The sequence below is a fragment of the Hemitrygon akajei genome, chromosome 24, assembly GCF_048418815.1.
Source record: "Hemitrygon akajei chromosome 24, sHemAka1.3, whole genome shotgun sequence".
In the NCBI taxonomy this organism is placed as follows: domain Eukaryota; kingdom Metazoa; phylum Chordata; class Chondrichthyes; order Myliobatiformes; family Dasyatidae; genus Hemitrygon; species Hemitrygon akajei.
The window spans coordinates 4833834-4848649 of NC_133147.1; the positions used below are offsets into that span (position 1 = coordinate 4833834).

At 54.6% G+C, this 14816-nt stretch overlaps 1 protein-coding gene across 6 annotated transcripts in view; it reads right to left on the minus strand.

Moving 5' to 3' along the window:
- LOC140715821 (uncharacterized) overlaps positions 1–14816 on the minus strand; it is a 207158-nt gene that overhangs the window by 133737 nt on the left and 58605 nt on the right. Inside the window, exon 1 of one of the 6 annotated variants that reach the window (XM_073028235.1) lies at positions 8845–8867. The exons of 1 other annotated variant lie outside the window; for it this stretch is intronic. The gene's annotated coding sequence lies outside the window, so the exon portion shown is untranslated. Of the gene's footprint in view, positions 1–3472; positions 3621–5147; positions 5368–8844; positions 8868–14816 lie in introns of those variants that run through there. 4 more of the 6 variants (XM_073028234.1, XM_073028228.1, XM_073028233.1 and 1 more) reach the window with 4 other exon arrangements.

Consider the following 14816-nt stretch of genomic DNA (forward strand, 5'->3'; position numbering starts at 1 on the left):
TGGAATGCTGAAGATCGAAAGGCATTGGTCAGGCCACTCACAATAGGAGCATTGTGAGCAGTTTTGGGCCCCTTATCTGAGAAAGGATATGCTGACACTGGAGAGGGTCTAGAGGAGATTCACGAGAATGATTCCGGGAATGAAAGGGTTACTCCACAGTATGAGGAGTGTTGCGAGCGTTGGCTCTGCGCCTGTACTTGCTGGAGTTTAGAAGAATGGGAGGGGGAGGAGGAGGATCTCATTGAAGCTTATCGAATATTGAAAAGGATAGACAGAGTCAACGTGAAGAGGATGTTTCCTAGAGTGGGGGAGTCTCGGAACCGTGGGCACAGCCTCAGAATAGAAGGACGTCCTGCAGAACAGAGATGAGGAATTTCTTCAGCCGCTGGGTGGTGAATGTGTGGAATTCGCTGCCACGGATGACCGTTGCTGGGTATACTTAGAGCGAAGGTTGATGGGTTGTTAATTAGTAAAGGTGTCAAAGGTTACGGGCAGAAGGCAGGAGAATGGGGTTGAGAGGGATAATAAATCAGCCATGATGGAATGATTGAGCAGACTCGATGGGCTGAATGGTCTGATTCTCTTGCTATGCCTTCTCGTCTTCAGCAGAGTGCACATCGAGGGGCTCTGTGTATAGGATACTGACACAGATGGGCAGTGATAGGGAGACTCTGCTTGCCTTACCCTCTAACCTCTCTCTTACACCTATCCCATTTCATTCCAACCTCCCCACCCCCACACACACACACTCGTTCCATCAACCCTCCCACCCCAGGCGGGGTTTGATTAACCTACCAACCTCCCCACCATAGAGGACACCTTCAAGAGGTGATGCCTCAATAAGGCAGCAACCTTCGCCATCCGGGACGGGCCCTGTTCTTATTGCTACCGCGGGGGAGGAGGCAGGGGCTCCATGGCTGGGAGCCCCTGAGGTACAGGAACCTGAAGAGCCACGCTCAACGATTTAGGGACAGCTCCTTCCCCTCCGCCATCAGAACTCTGAACAGTCCGCAAACAGCATCTCACTATTCCTCTGTCTGCACTAAACTTACAGGAACTATTTATCCATTGAGATACAGTGAGGAGCAGGCACTTCTGGCCCTTCAATGCCCAGCTACCCCCGATCTAACCCGAACTCAATCGCTGGACGATACACAGTGACCAATCAAACCCACCAATGGTGTATCTTTGACTGCGGGAGGAAAGCGGAGCGGCCGGAGAAAACTCCACACGGTCACGGGGAGAACGTCCAAACTCCTCACAGGCCGCAGCGGGATTCGAACCAGTACCGCAGAGCGTCGCGCGCACCACTGCGCTTTTACTGAACAAAACAACAAATTGCACGACGCACGCCGGTGATACGGAACTTGATTCTGATGCTAATTCAGAGCCCCCTCGTTCACTGGGACACACACACTCACACACCTGGCAGAAGTGGGGATCGAACCCCTGGTCTCCGGAACCGTACAGAAAGTGGTGACACACAGCCCGCTGATTCCCGCTCCCCCCCCCCCCACCCCGAATCTGCCCGAGACGGAAGAGGACACCGTTCCCTCCAGTTCCAAGGACGCTGGCGGGGACAGGACACAAAAGCTCTTAAAGAGAGCGGAACAAAGGCAGCCTTGTTAGAGGCCGGGGAGACAATGGCAAGGGAATTCTCTCCGACTCACGTCGGCCGCTGGGAAAATCGCGTCTCCGGGGCACCGGGGCAAAGCGTGACGGCATCTCTTTCCACGCCGCCACCCCCTCCACACAGTTGGGGGAAGCATAGGTTCGGACCCACCCCCACCCCAAAGGTTTCTGGACAGAGGACGGTCACGGGCTCTGGGTGGTACAACAGCAACCCACTGGGTCTGCTGTAAGTAGCCGGCGTGCCAATGGAGACGAGAGTCCCAGAGGAGGCAGTAATGGATTGCTGATACCAGCATATCATCTGCGGCGGGAGGGGGAACACCGTGCTGTGGGAGGGGTGGCGAGGAGGGAGCGTCGTGCTGTGAGAATGAGAGGGAACACTACACTGCGGGAGGGACAGTGAGGACAGAGCGTAGCGCTGTAGGAAGGGTGGCGAGGAGGGAGCGCCGTGCTGCAGGAGGGGAGGAGGGAGTGCCACGCTGCAGGAAGGTGTTGAGGAGGGACCACCATGTGCCAGGAGGGGGATGAGGAAAGAGTGCTGTGCTGTAGGAAGGGCAGTGAGGAGGGAGCGCCGCATTGTAGGAGGGGCAGTGAGGAGGGAGCGCCGCATTGTAGGAGGGGCAGTGAGGAGGGAGCACTGTCCTGTGGGAGGGGCATTGAGAGAGGAAGGGTGAGAACCATCCATCCCATGCCATGTTCTGGGGAATTTTCCCTTCACCTTCTCTCGTGCTACAGTACGGTACAGAACAGGACCAGGCCCTTCGCTCACAGTGTCTAGGCTGAGCACAACATTTGAATCAAAGCTAATTTCTTCTGCCCGAACGCGATCCATTTCCCTGCACATTTCAGTGACCGTTCCAAAGCCTCTATCCTCCCCCGAAACACAAAAGTTTCTGCAGATGCTGGAAATCCAGAGCAATGCACACACAAAATTCTGGAGGGAGTCAACAGATCAGGCAGCATCTATGGAGGGGGAATAAACAGTCGAGACCCTTAATCGGGACTGGAAAGGAAGGGGGACGTCAGAAGAACAAGAAGGTGTGGTGGGAGGAGGGCGAGGAGTACAAGTCGCCAGGTGATAGGTGAGACCAGCTGAGGAGGATGGTGGGTGGGTGGGTGAATGATGTGTGAAGCACTCTGACAGCGGCCTGTCAACGGCGCTCGTCTGAGGGAGGGGGGTGAACTGTCACAAACCACCCCACTGACCAGTGCCACCAAGTACCATTTAGAAATTATATTTTGAGGTGCAGTGCGAAACAGGGACCAAGCCCACCGAGACGCACTGCCAGGCAACCCCACCAAGCCCAATCCCAATCCCAGGACAATTTACCACAGCCAATTAACCTGCTAACCGGTACGTCTTTGGGACGTGGGAGACTGGCGGTCAACGGGGAGGAAATACAAACGCCGAGATTGAACTTTGAACTGCGATGGCCCGAGCTGTAATAGCTTCGCACCTCATCTGGCCAAAATCACCGGAACGGAGGAAATGATTTTATAAACACAAGACTATAATAACAATAATAATAATAATAAGACATAGAAGCGGAATTAGGCCATTCAGCCCATCGAGTCTTCCCCGCCATTCGGTCACGTCAGATACACTATCACTCTCAATCGCTTTCTCCTGCCTTCTTCCCGTAACCTTTGACGTCCTGACTACTCAAGAATCTATTAACTCCGCTTTAAATACACCCAATGACGTCCTCCACAGCTGTCTGTGACAGTGAATTCCACAGATTCACCACCCTCTGGCTAAAGAAATTCCTCCTCATCTCTGATCTAAAGGAACGTCCTTGTATTCTGAGGCTGCGCAACTCCCCCCCCCCCCCCACTCTACCTGGGCCGTGCAGACTTTACTCCTCACTGTAGATCCTGCCTGAGCCGCTGAGTTCCTTCAGCACTCTGCTCGGTAATGAATTGTGCTCTGTCTCCGAGACCTTTCGTGTCCCTATTCACTCAAGCGTTCGTGACGCACACTGGAATGCCTTGCAGCCAAGGAGAGCAAGTCTTTCATCCCTGACCGCCCTTCCCCTCCCCTGCACGACACACCCCACAGCGACAGAGCCTCGCCCTGCACAATAACCTGTCGGGCAGGTCTTTAATATGGGGAGGCTCCGAGTGGGGACGACTGGCACAGCCTGACACCCGTCGAGGCTGGAGTGAGCAGGGAGTGGGGCAGCAGGCCGGACAATTTGCCTGGGAGGCTTGTTCAAGGAGTGTCTTCAGGGGGTGGAGACAAAAGGGAGGAACAAATAGAGAGAATGGGGGAGGGAGGAAGAGAGAAAAAGAACTAAGGACAGGAGAGAGAAGTGTAAAGTTGAGGGAGGGAGAAAGAGAGAGAGAGAGAGAGAGAAATAGATGGACAGGGAGTAATGTGGAGGGACAGATGGGTGTAGGAACGTAGGTAGAGGAGGGGGTGGAATGTGGGAGGAGGGGAGGGGATAAGCAGGGAAGGGAGAGAGAGTAGAGGGACAAAGGGAGGGGAGAAGGGGAGAGGGGGGTGGGAGAGGGAGGAGGCAAGAGGAGGGGATGGGATGTGAGAAGGGGAGAGGGCAGAGGGAGAGAGGAGGGAAGAAGGGAGGGGAGAGGGAGAAGGGAGGGAAGCTGGAGGGGAGTAGGGGAGAGAGGGGAGGGGAGGAGAGGGGGTATAGGGGAGGGGAGAGGGGAGTGAGGATGGAAACAGAAGGGAGAGAGGAGTGGGGAGGGGAGTGGGGAGGAACAAGAACAGTAGGGGAGGGGAGAGGATGGGAAAGTGGAGGGGGAGAAGGGAGGGAAAGGGAACGGAGTGGAGAGGGAAGTGGAGAGGAACGAGGACAGGGGGGATGGGAGGAGGGGGTAGGTGTATGGGGAGGGGAGAGTGGGGAGAGGGGGAGGGAGAAGGGAGGGGACAGAGGGAAGTGGAGAGAGGGGAGGGGAGACGGAAAGGGGAGAGGAGAGAGGTAAGGGGAGAGGGAAAAGTTGGTAGGAGAGGGGAAGGGGAGAGGAGAGGGTATAGGGAAGAGGAGAATGGTAGGGGGGAGGGTGTGAGGGGACAATATCTAGAGTTGGTCAGCTGGGAGAAGTGGGATCGAGAGGATGTAAAGGCAGGACGTCCACTGGGTCAGCCTGGGGTATTCAGGGAAAGGGAGGCTGAGGGGGGGAGCAAGAGGAGGGTGTAGGTGGGGAGTGAGGTGAAGGGTGAAAGGCAAAACTGAGGCTGGGGCACAATCGCGAACCTCTCGCTTGACCTCGCCACCAGTCACCCCAACTGCCCCACTGAGGTGATCTAGCCCAGAGACGGAAGGGATGAGTGAGGGTGTAAGGGATGGCGTTAAACTCCGACCCCATCTCCCCTCCCCTTCTGAGGGTTGACACGCATAATGCCAACTGTCGGGAGCGCGTACATGTGGGAGGGATTTCACCCCCCCTGCCCTGCTACTCTTCATCCCGACACACAAGTATTCATTGCCACTAACAACCAAGGCAAACACCTCCCCTCCTTCCCGGAGCACGCAGTCCCATCATCCCGTCACCTTCAACTAGAGGCAGGCTCACCGTACCCCTCCCCACCAGCCGGTTGTCACACTGACGATACTCAGATGTCGGAGCGGCCAGGTGCCAGCGCGCGTTAGCAGCCGAAACACGATCCTCAGAGCGGAGAAGTTGTTGGTCGTCGCCTGCCGAGCAGAATCGCCAGGCAGGTGATTGCACACGGAGCGAGGAGTGGAGGGAGGGAGGGAGGGAGGCGGGCGGATGTGCCGGGGATAAAGGTCTGCCAACAAGCTGATTCGGGGAGGGAGGGAGGGAGAGGGAGAGAGAGAGAGGGAGAGAGACAGAGGAACAGAGAGAGAGGGGGACAGAGAGAGAGAGGAACAGAGAGAGAGAGGGGGAGAGAGAGAGAGACACACACACACATAGACAGAGGAGGGAGGGGAATTTAAGAAGGAAGACCGTGGTGACTAAGCAAACAACCCTCCCTCGCCGGCTAATTACTGGGTTGTCAAAAGGAGGAATCAGCTGGATAACTGACAGCAGCGGAGAGCCAGGCAGGAGAGGCGCTCAGTGTGTGTACACACACACACACACTCACAGACTGATACATACACAATGACACACTCACTCACACAGATGGACACACACACACACACACACACACACACACACAGATACACACTTACAGACTTATGCACAATCTCACACATACACACACACTGGCACAAACTCTAACACACATACAGAGATGCAAACTCCACCTGTGTCCACACTTCTCATACCCTCAATGGCACAGTCCAAGGGGGAACCCTGACACTGGGTCCTTTGGTTGACAGCTTCCCCACACCTGACCATCCCCAACATGAGAATGATTCCAGGAATGAAAGGGTTAACATGCGATGAGTGTTTGATGGCTCTGGGCCTGCACTCACTGGAGTTTAGAAGAATGAGGAGGGGGTGGGGATCTCACTGAAACCTATTGAATACTGAAAAGACTAGACAGAATGGATGTGGGGGGACGTTTCCTCCAGTGGGCAAGTCAAGGACCAGAGGGCACAGACTCAAAATACAAGGACATTCCTTCAGATCAGAGATGAGGACAAATTTCTTTAGGTGGAGGGTAGTGAATCTGTGGAATTCACTGCCACAGATGGCTGTGGAGAGCAAGTCATTGGATATATTGAAAGTGGAGACTGATAAGTTCTTGGTAAGACAAGGACGCCAAAGGTTATGAGGAGAAGGCAGGAGAATGGGGTTGAGAGGGGTAATAGAACCACCATTATGAAATGGTGCAGCAGACTTGATGGGCTGAATGGCCTAATTCTGCTCCTATGTCTTATGGTCTCAGGACACAGAGGGTGAATAGGGGCTGGTCTCACTGATCATTTGGACTGGTTAGAAAGAGAGGAGGTGACTGCACTGGAGAGGGTGCAGAGGAGATTCTCCAGGACATTTCGGTTACGAGGAGAGACTAGAGGCTGGGTCCGTTTTCCCTGGAGCGGGGGACCTGGTAGAGGTGGACAGTGATCAGCAGAGATCGGGTGGGAGAGTACAGAACTTTACCCTGTGGCAGAGCTGCCAAAGGGTGTGGCAGGGCCACGCTTTATGGTGCCAGCGGTCCCGGTTCAATTCCTGTCGCCGCCTGTGAGGAGTTTCTACGTCCGCCCCATAGCCACGTGGGTTTCCTCCTGGTGCTCCGGTTTCCTCCCACAGTCCAAAAACGTATGGGGTGAGGGTTGGTGAGTTGCAGGCCTTCCATACTGGCATCAGAAAGTGTAAGGGTAGCGGGGTGAAGATACGTCTCGACCAAAGGAGGTGTAACGTGTTCCTTCTCTCTGTCAGCCTGCAGGTCACGCTTGGGCAAGATGTAGCACCAGCCAAGCCCCCCCCAGATCAGGGTCACTTGAAGCCACGGGAGCAGGTGGTGGACGGTCATATGAGCAGCTGGTGCACATCACAAGTCCACTGACGCCAGGCAGACAATCTCTGAAGAGTATTGGTAATGGCTGGTGGGGGTCACCCACCTTGTAAAGACACTGCTTGGAAGGAGGCAATGGCAAACCATTTCCGCAGGAAAATTTGCCAAGAACAATCATGGTCATAGGACAACCACGATTGCCCATGTAATACAACACGGCACACGACGAACAAACCAGAGCTGTGGCGAAACTTGTCCCCAGTACATCAAGTCCAAGTTTACTGTCATCCAACTGTACGTATATACAACCAAACAAAACTACGTCCCTCTGGACCACGCCACTGCGCCAGCGAAATGTATACTGCACACAGTGCATAAAACAAAACAAGTTAACAAATATAATTCAAAATGCATGTAGCGCGCAGCACAGGTACGCAGTAAACAGCTCGCTTCCTAGTGACGAGACCTCAGCGGTGGCAGGGTATTCATTAGTCTCACAGCCTGGGGGGGAGGAAGCTGTTACCCAGTCTGGCAGTCTTCGTCCTGATGCGCCTGTACCTCCTTCCTGACAGTTGTGGGATGAGCTGGGGGGGGGGGGGGGTGGGGGGAGATCCTCAACAATGCTTGTCTGAAATGCTCCCGGTAAATGTCACAAATAGCTGGGGAGGGAGACCCCGGTGATCCTCTGTAGGGTCTTGGGGTCCGATGCCTCGCGGGTCCCGAACCACACAATGATACAGCCAGATGGGACACTCTCAAAGGTGCTCCTGTCGTAAGTTGTTAGAATGGGGGTGGGGAGCTTGCGAGCCTCAATCCTCGGACTGTGTTGGTCATTGACGCATACGACACATTTCGATGTACCCTGACGTGATAAATAAAAATCTAATCTTTAGACCCAGGGAACGCACTGCACGGCCTGAGGGGGTGGTGGAGGTGCGGACTCTCGCTACACTGAAGAACTATCTGGACGGGTACTGGACTGGCCGAAGCAGAGAGGGGACGGACCCAGTGCTGGGGAGAGGGCCCGGAGGTGAAACCTGCTTGGTGAACAAGGTGCCGGCTCGGAAGTCTGTGAGACCATCTGAAACTCCGCAAGATACAGCTACTCTCAACAGCTCAACAGTGCAGCACACCCCCGAAAATACCCGCCCCCGCCACCGTGCTAAGCTCACTCATCACCCCCTCTCCTCGATACACACCCCCCGCAGCTCGTGCTTCCTACTCGCCGCTCCCCCCTCCCCGCAGCATGGCGCTCCCCAAGTCTCCAGGCAAACGGGACGAGCTTCCGAGAGGCAAGCACGGGACCCATGGAGAAACCAGCTGACACCTATTCACCACCAACTAATCATTAACCAGGAAGGTTCTTGCAATCTCCCTCGATCAGCTGGACAACGCACAAGCACACACGCACGCGCACACAAAGAACCGTGCTCAGAGACTCACAGACACATACGCGCACACTCTCACACAGATTCACACACACACTCACGCACAAACATACAGGCACACAGAGACATTCAGATGCACACACACACGTAGACAAACAGAAGCACATAAAGACGCTCAGACACACACAGAGATACATATAGATGTACACACGCCCGCGCACACTCACACAGGCACACATGCGTGCACACACAGACGAACGCATACAGATGCACATAAAAAAGACACGCAGATACAGACTCAAACACACACACAGCCTATTGAGGAAGACAAGGGCTCTGTGCACAGACTTGCTCCCCAGTGCCAGACGCTGCCATGACAGACAGCTGTTTACATACAGAATCCCCACTCTTAACCGCTTCAGAAGCACTTACTATTTCGAAAAGAAAAGGGGCCAGAGAGTCGGCTTTGCAGAGAGCTCTTGACAGTATGACGCTCGGTGGCGCTGAGCCATCTGGGGTTGACTGACTGTCCTCCTACCTCCTGGGCTCGTTTGGACGCAGGTTTGACTCCCATGCCCCCGGAGACTCCGGCAGTTTGGGTGGGTGGGAGGGTGGGAATCGTTAGACCCAGGGAATAGAGTAGAAATTCACACTGCCACCAGCTCTTCAGCTCCCTCCCTCCCTCCCCGGTCACATGGAGGGCTGCCACTGGGAACCTGACCCCGGCAAACTCGTTAGAAGCCCAGGGGAGACAAGACAGCAATGGACACAGGGAAGGGAGGTATTGGGAAGCAGCCAACTGGAAGGGAGTGAACATTCGACTGCTCACCTCTCCCCTCACTCCCCCACTGGCCCTCGCGAAACCCAGGGCTGACACAGCAGATGTCCCTCCTGGCCTGGAGCCTGGATCACGGAGAGACCTCACTCATTTGCTTCCCCCACCCCGCACCTCTCTCTCTCTGCCCATCCCATCCTCCTTCTGTCTCTCCATCCATCCCCTGTAGCTCTCTCTGTCTCTGCTTTCATCCCCATCCCTCCTCCATCTCTCTCCCTCTACCTCCCTTTTCCCCCTCTCCACCCCCATCTTTCTGTCTCTCTCCATCCTCCTCCCTCCATCCCTCCCCCTCTCTGTCTCTACCTCCCACCCATCTCCCCTCAGCCCCCATTCTCCCACCTCCCTGCAGAAAGGCTATAAACGCAGTCCTGAACCCATCTACTCCGGCGGTAATGGGGTGCCCGTCATAGAGATGTGGGTTGTAGCCCGCTTCCCCTCCCTTTGGGAGGCTGGGCACACCACCAACACCCTGAGCAGTGTGTGAACCCCCAAACCCTACAGCTCTATGCCCTCCCAGCGGTCGTTCTGTGGCCTCACTCTCCCCACTGCCACAGGGGCCTGGCTCCTACCCACCGACCCCAGTGAGAATCTGCCCCACACTCCCCCCCCCCCCCACCAGAGCATACTGGGAAACTGTCCTGTTCCATCAGAGTGTGACCACTAATCGGTGAGAGGGAGCGGTATCGCTACTCCAGTAAACATGGAGAGAGGGAGGGGGAGGGGGGAAGAGGGGAGAGGGAGGGGGAGAGAGAGAGGGGGGGGGAGAGAGGGGGGGGGAGAGAGAGACGGACGTACACATGCAGATACACACAAACATGCAGACACACCAAAACGTTCATACATACACACTAACACATATGCCACAAGCACACTTATACAGATGGACAGACACACACTCACACTGAAAAGCAGTCACACACAGACACACACACACACGCAGATGGAAACACAAACACACTCACACTGAAAAGCAGTGTCACACACACACACACGCAGATGGAAACACAAACACACTCACACTGAAAAGCAGTGTCACACACACACACACGCAGATGGAAACACAAACACACTCACACTGAAAAGCAGTCTCTCACACACACACACGCAGATGGAAACACAAACACACTCACACTGAAAAGCACAGTCACACACACACACACACACACTCTCCTTTGTTCAAAGCAAGAAAATGCAGCCACATCCGTTTAACCCTTTCTACACCCTCCACCAGCTGACACAGGAGATGTGGGTTCCGGGCAGCGGGGGAAGACAAGGCCACAGCACTGCAGCTGGTTCCTCCAACGGCAGTAAAAAGCTTCTGACCCACCTACCGCAGCCCCCCTCCCCACAGGACTACAGCCCCGGGGAGAGGGGAGGCTGCACCGACTACTGGCGCCTGCAAGTGACAGCTTGGCTGCTAAACCCGGGGAATCCCATAGTTCGGCTTTACCAGATGAGTCACAGAGTCGTACAGCACAAAGAGAGGCCATTTGGCCCAACACGTCCCTACCAACCACTCCTCAGCTCCTGCTCAGGCACAGCCTGCTGCCACAACTTCCGCTGGCGGCTTAGAATGGGATTAGGCAGGAGAACGTGGCGGGCCATCTTTACACCAGTGAGACCGACGTAAACTGGGGCAATACCTTTGTCAAGCACTTTCATTCACTCCGCAAGGAGCAGGATTTCCCGGTGCACAACCATTTTAATTCCTCTTCTGACATGTCGATCCAGGGCCTCCTCTTGTCCCATGATGAGGCCACCCTCAGGGTGGAGCAGCAACACCTTGTATTCCGTCTGGCTAGCCTCCAACCTGATGGCGTGATCATCGATTTCTCCTTCTCTCTTCAATTCCCCACTCTGTCCCCTTACCTCTTCTCAGCTGCCTATCGCCTCTCCCTGTGTCCCCTCCTCCTGTGGACAACTCTCCTCTCCAGCTCTTTACCTTTCCCACCCGCCTGGCTTCACCTATCACCTTCTAGCTACCCTCCTTCCCCTCCCCTCACCATTTAATCCTGGCGTCTTCCCCTTCCTTTTTGGTCCTGGAGAAGGGTCTCGGCCTGAAACTTCGACTGCTCATTCATTTCCATAGATGCTGCCTGACCTGCTGAGTTCCTCCAGCATTTTGCGTGTGTTGCTCTGGATTTACAGCATCTGCAGAAGCCCTTCTGTTTAACCTCCACCTGCCATTGTCAGGGCTGGAGCAGGGACAACTACACTCAGCTCGTGCTGGGCAAAGAGTCCAGGCAGTTGACAGAGAGCAGAGATGGTTCGGGGGGAGGGGAGCACTGAGTACCAAGTTGGGACGTTCTGGCTGCCTGGTTATAGGAAGCTGTCATTAAGCTGGAGGGGGAGCGGGGGCCAGGAAAGATTCACCAGGATGCTCCCGGGACTGGACAGGGTTGGACTGTTTTCCCTGGAGGTGACCCGATATCATCATCATGTGCCATGTCGTGTGACGTGGACGATCCTGGGCTTTCCATGCCCATGGTTGTTCTTGGCAGATTTCTCTGCAGAAGTGGTCTTTACAAGGCGGGTGACCCCAGCCGTTATCAATACTGGAGACTGTGGTTAAATAACCAGGGCTTGTGAAGTCATGGGAGATGGTGGATATCATGTGACCTTGACTGGGGGGCTAACCAGGTGCTATACCGTGCCCAAGGATGACCTGCAGGCCAGCCGAGGCAAGGGGAGCCTCGGCTCTCGCATCTCCACCCTGCCAGCCGTAGTGGTGTATAAAACCACGAGGGGTGTAGGTAAGATGGCGGTCAGAGTCTTTTTCCCCAGGGTTGGGGAATAAGAACTAGAGGGCACAGGTTTAAGGTGAAGGGGGAGAGATTTAATAGGAACCTGAGGGGCAAACTTTTTCACCCAGAGGGTAGGGAACAAACTTCCAGAGGAAGTGGTTAAGGTGGGTATATGAACAACATTTAAAAGACACTTAGACAGATACAAAAGTTTTAAGCATATATATATATGTATAGCTTAGGTGCTGAAGAATTTTACACGGTACTGAAGTAATTTCATGTATTGCACTGTACTGCTGCCACAAAATAACACATTTTGTGCCATGTGTGAGTGATGATAAACCTGATTCTGATCTGGGTCTCCATTGTGGACTAAGAGTGGGAAGGGGGCAGGGAGGGGGAATCATGTTTGGAAAAGGGAAAGGGAGAGGGGAGGGGACAGGAAGCACCAAAGAGACATTCTGTAACGATCAATAAACCAATTGTTTGGAATCAAATGACCTTGCCTGGTGTCTCAGGGCTGGGTGTGTCTACACCCGCGCCATCCCTCACCCACCAAACCCCCCTGCGCCCCACCACTCCTTCTCTGCCACCTGTCCCACACTGCTCCTGTGGCACTCCACCCGCACCATTCCCGACACCCTTTGCTCCCGCCAGATTTACAAACTCACCCTCCGCTCCGCGTTGACGAACACAGCACTGTGCAAAAGTCGGAGGATTGTTACCGATGCTCTGTGATTTACGGATTGGACCGTGGACTCTTACAGTATTATGCTTTCAAATTCTGTGTTTCTACCCATTCTTTCAAGGTGCTGTTAACTCTCGATTTGTTAGGTTTTTCTGCATGGGGGGGGGGGGGTGCTGATGTTCTTGTTGCTATTGGCATGATTTATTTATTTTTGCGCATGGGGGTGGGGAGGGCTTCCATGGTTTCTTTTGTTTTGTGGCTGCCTGAAGACGACAAATCTCAGAGCTGCATACTGCATACGTACTTCTGATAATCAATGTTACTTGAACCTTGAACCAACAGATATTACCCTAAGACTTTTGCAGATGGTTAGAGGGCTACAGGCCAGTCAGGTAGGTGGGACTGGCTTAGATGAGCAGCTTGGGTTAGCAGAGGTGAGAGGGCCGAGTGCAGTGTGGCACTGAGGCAGGTAAGTGGGAATAGTCCGGATGGGTGTGCAATGGTTGGAATGATCTCGACGGGCTGAAGAGCCTGCTCTGTAACACATGGGCTGGAATCACACACAGGCCAAGGAGAGGATATTACATGAACCGGAGAAGCCAGTTGCTTCACATTTACTGCGACTGAGCTCTCTGTCTATTCCCTCACCTACCACCTCCCCCCCACAACTCCTGATGCGCGTTCAGGCAGCGACACAGAACGAATCTGCCAGCTCAGTGGGAACAGACACAGCCACAACGCAGGGCGAGTCACAGACCCACTCCTCACCCACCACACAGGACCCTGAGAGGCGTTCCCCCAAGAGGCAACACGCAAAAGGAAAAAACATCAGCTCTGTTGTCGCTGTGTCAGTGGAAAACACTGCAGACATAATGCAAAGAGATGGGGGGGGGGAGAGAGAGAGAGAGGGGGAGAGAGGGGGAACAGAGAGAAAGGGAGAGAGGGGAAAAGAGAGTAGGGGAAAAGAGGGAAGAGAGAGTAGGGGAAAAGAGGGGAGAGAGAGAGAGAGAGAGAAAGAGAGAGGGGAAAGAGAGAGAGGTGAAAGACAGAAAGAGGGACGTGAGGGAGAGGACAGAGAGAGATGAGGATGAGGGAGAAAAAAGGATAAGCAGTGGAGAGGAAGGAGAGAGAGAGAAAAAAGGGAGGGGAGGGAGGCAAGGTGCAGGATGAAAGGGGGAGAGAGGGGGAGAGGGGAGGAGAGGGAGGGGGAAAGAGATGGCAGAGAGAGGGGAAGAGGGGAGAGAGGGGGAGAGAGAGAGTGTGTGGCTGAGAGACAGGAAAGAAAAGCCAGGGAGAGTGGAGAGAGGTGGAAGTGTTACTGAAACCTGAGCAGAGAGCGCAGGGGAAGTCCTGGCCTGAATTCCCCCCACCTCAAACACCAGGTGTGAGCAGAGGAAACGGCTTCCGCATCTGCGCAGCCAACAGTGGTTGCCTTCAGAGCCGGGAGTGTGTGCTGTGCACGATGCGGGAATGTTTGAGAGATGTGGTCAGGCAGGATCCTCAATGGAGGTCTTTCTTCTCCTCGGGCCCTCCTCTGTTGACGCACTCCCTGCCACGCCAGCGGCCAGTGTCTCCGGCGACGCCGGGCTGCCTCGGTACAACCAGAGGGTTGGCGGCTCAGTGCAGCCAGGGCCCTGGCTGGCAAACTGGGCTGTGGGCTTGACCCGGCAGGTTAGCAGTAACCGAGGTCTCTGGCGAGTTCTCCATGCTCCTGCCCATGCCCCACTACCCACAAACACAGCAGCACGTCTCTCCCCGTCCCACTGTCTAATCCCCATGCAAACCCTGCACTGTACGCCAACCTTCTACAAACCATACTCTCTCCTCTCCCTCCCTCCCTCGAATACTCTCTCCTCACTCTCATCTCCCCCTTTCTCAGTCTTGTGAGCATTCAGAAAGATTTTGTTGTGAAAATCAGTGAGTGGATGGGCATATTGTGTGTCGATACGCAGAAATAAAGTGAAGGAATGCTCAGGACGGGAATATCCCCGGATCAGGCCCTGATGTCTGTGCTGACCTTGACATCAGTCTAATCTACTGACACTTGCCTCAACTACAGAGTGGAATAAGCAGTCATCGTTCGTCAGGATCTCAGCCCGAAACGTCGACCGTTTATTTTCCTTCCACAGATGGCACC